General features: G+C 42.1%; 1 non-coding gene across 1 annotated transcript; it reads left to right on the top strand.

Moving 5' to 3' along the window:
- Nucleotides 1-4,844: 4,844 nt before the first annotated feature.
- Nucleotides 4,845-4,951, top strand: LOC142190901 (U6 spliceosomal RNA). Its single transcript, XR_012714549.1, has one exon. It is a non-coding gene; the product is annotated as a U6 spliceosomal RNA (small nuclear RNA).
- The last annotated feature ends 640 nt before the right edge of the window (nt 4,952-5,591 follow it).

Here is a 5,591-nt window from a genome sequence, read left to right as displayed (position 1 = left end):
ACTAGGGTTAAGGGAGTGAAGCAGGGCAGGGGTATGATACCAATGCATAAGCAGTTTGATTGGGTCTCACGGAATGAAATGCAGGTAGAGGACTTAGCAGCCCGAGACCAGATAATCTGCCACTGTCCCTGTGAGATCTGCCTATTCAAAGCCTCAGACCACCTAATCATGTATTTATGGGTGAACGGGGGCAACCCTCAGGAGAGGAAAGAAGCCTATAAATGTTTGATATCAAGCCAACTGTGGAGGTACCAGCTCGCCATACCTTCTGAAAGGCAGTACGCGGTTATACCCTCAAGGAGCCGAATTGAGAAGACACAAAATGTACAATCTGCTGGTAGTGGAACCATTCAGAGGAAGGCAATTGCAAAGCAGAAGTGAAGTAATCAAAGGGGCTGAGCTCCAGGGTCAGCGGATCCACCAAATCTGCAACGTGGAAAAGGCCCAGTCGACTCCAGGTCCGTATCATCCCCGCCGTGAGCCCCCCTAGGGAGAAGCGGATTGGACAGAAAGGAGATCATCGAAGTTCACTGAGAGGCCAAAGGAAAAAGTTTTGAGCAAGTCAGCCAAATGGCGCAGGTGAAGCAGATAGGTCCTAAGAGGGGGGCTGGTGGGAGGGGGGGGGGGAACCACAAAAATGCATTAGGGTGGATCGGCCACCCTAATGCATTTTTTGTCAATCTCGACCCACTTTGTGTAGGCCTGCGACGCAGCCCAGAATGGAATGCAACGCAGGTGAGGGGCCTATGGTTTTATACCATTTAGTAAGTAGCTTAAAGTGATTCTCATGTAGTTTGCTGTATATAGAAACCCCATGGGAGGGAGAATGAATTTCTTACCTGCATCTGACTGTTTAAGCGTAAGGGTCCATTCAGACGGAGGAAAATGGTGAGGAATTTGGTGTGGAATTCCAGCGCTGAAAAAAAGAAAAAAAGAACCTATTGAAGTCAATGGGAGGCTTTTTTTCAGCCCTGAAATTCCACACCAAATTCCTCACCATTTTCCTCCATGTGAATGGACCCTTAGTTCAATTTCCCAGGAGAGGGTGGAGGAAGGGCTCTGACAAGGATTAGTTGAGTGTATATTTTAGAAAAGTTTAAGTCTAAGGCTTCAAGTAGCGAAATGCAGCAAAAAAAAAACAAAAAAAAACGCTGCAAAAAAATGCAGTGAAAACTCATCAATGTTTTATCCCAAACATTTTTCATTTTCACAGAGTTTTCTTCTGAGGACTTTCTGCCCTTCTAAATCTATTTGGTAAATGCCAGCATTTCCACAGGTATAATTGACAACCTGTGAAAATGTTTTTGAAAACACTGCTGATTTTTTTTCTACAATATGTGGTTGGGATAGCGTTTTCAGGTAGTGTAAATTGCAACATTTTTGGCCACAGTGTTTTCACTAGAAATGAGCAAAGCTTTGAAAAATTTGATTAGGTCGCTTCTCCGGATTTCTCAAAAAATTTTGTATCTATCTGAATTTATTTGCAGCAAATAGCATTAAAAACAGCTATTTCCTGGCTGCAGAGAGCCTGTATAGTGGTGTTGAAAACGGTACCTTGCGGTAACACACATGGGGAGTCTGCTGTGGTAGTCAAACAATACAGTGTGTAAGTATGACACGCACATGACAGGCATCGCTCTTGAAACCACTGCACACCTCACTTATTTAGCCAGTGACAGGGCCAAAACTGACCAAATAACTCAAGTATGAACTCAGCCTTAACCACTTCAGTACCGGACTAATTTGTGGCCCAGGACCAGACACATTTTAGGTTTATTTTGTATGTGCAGTTTAGAGGGCTGTAACATTTTTCTCATACATCTCATTCAACTAATTTTTGCGTCTTTTTTCGGGGACACATAGGTCTTTATTTTTATGTTGTTTTTATTTTTGAATATGTTTTCATATTTTTTTTATATCCGGGAAAATATAAACAGGAGGAGGGAAATTGTGTCTGGTTTTCACCTTTCTTTCTTTTCTTTTTTTTTATTTAATAACACAAAGTGCAACTGAAAAACTTTTTAAAATAGTTTTTCCTCTCCATTAACTCCAGCAACTTTTATTTTATATGTTGTCGTCGGGTGTGGGGCTATAACCTTTAATAACGTCATTTTATTGGCGTATTATTTTACTTATTATTTTACTTATTTTTTAATTATTTTATTTTTTAAAAACTTTTTAATTAATTTTTGAATATTTTTTTTCAGATGGTGTCCCCATAAGGTCATAAGAGACTTTTTAAGAGATAAGAGATCACTTTTTTTTTTGTATTGGAGGCTGATTTCTCCTATAGCTGGGGCTGGTACATTTAGCCCCAGTTGAAGAAGGAATACAGCCTCCTGCACGCTGTATACACAGTATACAGAGCTGATCTGGGTGCTGTAGGACCCAGCAGCTCTTGTAAGATGCTGCTCCCGGTGGATCACGTTACTGCCGGGTCAGAGGGCGACCGCATCATGGCGGCACCCATAGCCGTGTATACAGCGTTCATATAGCGCTGTATTACACAGCGATCGAGAAGGATGGGAATAAACCTTCCCTGTCTTCTCTCTGGGAGCTCCAGCTGAAGTTACAGCGGGCTCCCAGTGAAAGCAGCTGCACGATCTTGTGCAGCTGCTGTGTTCTGATTGGACATACCGGTACGTCCTGTCAAAACAAGGCAGCCACTATCCGGACGTGTATAGTCTATGGCCGGTCCAGAAGTGGTTAAACATCGATGTTAGTGCCAGGTATAAACAACCGTGCAGAGGCTGAAGATCCTACTGTAGCGGGAAAGTGCTTATTCCTTTTACACCCTTGTCTGCTGATTCCACACAGATGTCTACAGAACCTGTTCTAGTAAATGCTTATATAAGTAGAACCCCCCCGACAGAGTGGAGAGGGCGTCATAGTGACATGGCGACATAGTGTTGAGGTAGCAGCAGCATAAGGCAGCCACAGACTGGCAAGTTGATATAATGTTGAGGTAGCAAAAGTCTTAGGATACGTTTACACAAAGTTTTTTGCAGGCGGATTTTGACACGGAGTCCGCCTCAAAATCTGCCTGCAAAAATGGCCCCCATTGACTTCAATGGGAGCCGCTCGTAGCGGAAAAAAGAAGCAACATGCCCTATCTTGCCTCGGATTCCGCAGCTTAGTCAGCCGCGGCTCTTATTTAGGCCCATTCATTCAGCCCAAACAGGAGTGGGTTTCGCCATGTGAACATACCCTTACGTGGCCATACAATGACCCAGTGGCAGAGTGAGGAGGTGGCAGCAGCAGCATGAGGAGGCCATACAGTCATGCAGTGGCAGAGTGTGGAGGTGGCAGCAGCACGAGTAGGCCACAGAGTGGCAAGTTGATATAATGTGGAGGTAGCAATAGCCTTAGAAGGAAATAAAGTGACCCGTTGGCAGAGTATGGTGAGGCGGCTTCATGGATTAGTGGACACACTAAGTTTTAACATGTCCCTCTGGTCACATTATTTTCAGGGCAACCATCATTTCTGTTCAGGCCTGTTTCATGAGGTTTTTTTTGTTTGTTTTTTTTAATTCTGTTGCAAGTGAAAAGCAATGTCTGACTTTCATTTGTTCATTTTCATAGAATTTTTATTTATTATTACTTTTGTCAGATTCAAGTTATTTTTGTGACCATTGTGGGTTTTTCTTTCATTAAATGAGGGGTATCAATAATTTTGGCCACGTGTGTCTATAAATGGCCCATAAAAGAAATATGAGAAAAGCTGTTCCACGTAAAGTCCCCTCAAAAGACAAGGGGACACTCTCTTCATCTGGAGTAAAAAGGTTTAATTTCCAGAGGTGACAAGGTTTCTTCATTTTAAGGACTGTAAATGTGTGGAATAGCCTACCCCAGGAGCTGGTCACAACAGCAGTTGACAGCTTCAAAAACAGCTTATATGTTTTTTTTTACATTATTGGTTATGAATAGAATACTTATTCAGTCATGGTCTTCCTCATCCCTTGGTTGAACTTGATGAACAAAAACGTTTATTTTTCAGCTAGGGCAGCGACTCTTATTTGTTAGGATAGCATAGGTCATCAATATCAGATGGGTTGGAGTCTGACACTAGGGACCCTGCTGATCAGCTCTTCTCAGCAAACACTACATGGAGAACAGAAACAGATAGGAGCCTCACCTCCTGTTCACTTATATAGGAGCAGAACTGCAGTAACTCAGTATAACCAGTACACATACAACAGAATTATCTGCTTCTCTGATGCTTATGCTTCTGGCTCTGATCTATGCATAGTGGCTACTGAGAAAAGCCAACTGGCACCAGACCCCTGCTGATTTAATATTGAAGACATATCCAAAGGATAAGTCATGAAATTCCTTTATCCTGAAAACCCCCTTAATAAAGGGGATATAGGGGTATTGAGGGAGGGGAGACTAGCGGGAGAGAAGGGAGTTATCTGACAGCATTATGTACTTGCAATTGAGGATTATATGGTCAAGTTGTCTTCACCGTCATGAAGATTTTTGATATGTTAAACACACAACAACAGGAAAGTTATAAAGCATCAAATTACATGAGGGTTGAACGCACAATGGATTACAATTGGGCTATTAGTAGGTAAAATAAGATAAGAAATTCAGATACTCAATGTTATACTTAAGTGTGATCAGTGTCCTGGGTTTTCCCACAGTATTTTTTAATGGGGTTTTGTCTCCCTGCTCATACCCCATTCTTCCATCTGTGGTATGTCTGGAAGGTTTAGATCAGTATGTACCTAGAGCCAGGAAAGAATTTCAATTGGCGCAACATGAAGCTTTTTCCATGCTTATTGACGTTCATCTGGAGTATAAATGATCCTATTTCCATCAGAATAGAAAGGCCAAAGTGTGTGCTCGCTTCGGCAGCACATATACTAAAATTGGAACGATACAGAGAAGATTAGCATGGCCCCTGCGCAAGGATGACACGCAAATTCGTGAAGCGTTCCATATTAAAAAAAAAAAAAAAAAAAAAAAAAAGGCCAAAGTGTGAGTAGGGGTGAAGGATGTGCTTTCTCAATAGGGTGGAAGCTCCCAAATCCTGGAAGAACTATCTTGGAGTACTTTCAAAAGTCATATAAGTTTGGTCCCTACTTGCTCCCAGGTCGGCAGTTGTATCTGCAAAGTTCTGAAGGCCACACACTACATCTCTAGGTGGGTCATTTGGTTTAGGTTTTGGCTGCAAAGTTGTGTGAGTTTTTCATTAATGATTGTTGAGGATTTATCTTCCCAATAGATAAGAAAATCACAAATATTCTGACAATTTGAGCCCCACTACAAGCAGATGCTTCTTTTAATGCATATTTGCATGAGCTCCAGCCATTTGTGCTCCAATTTGTGGAACACAAATTGTGTAAGTTGCATAAAAAAGGTTCTAGCAAGCTGTAGGAAGGCAAACAAAAATGGAGTCCATAGAGTGAGAAGCCTATGTTAGCTGCTGCACTGGAAGAAGAGAACATAACTTGACTAGAAGGGGTTCAAGTGGGATTCCCATTTCACTGCCACATTGGAAGGTAACTTTAGGAGTAGTGCAGCAAAATACCATGCCAAACCAATCCAACCTAAGGGAAGAGAAAGTACATTTTACACCATCTTGC

Source organism: Leptodactylus fuscus, chromosome 1 (assembly GCF_031893055.1).
Source record: "Leptodactylus fuscus isolate aLepFus1 chromosome 1, aLepFus1.hap2, whole genome shotgun sequence".
In the NCBI taxonomy this organism is placed as follows: domain Eukaryota; kingdom Metazoa; phylum Chordata; class Amphibia; order Anura; family Leptodactylidae; genus Leptodactylus; species Leptodactylus fuscus.
This window is presented reverse-complemented; position numbering and strand designations above follow the sequence as displayed.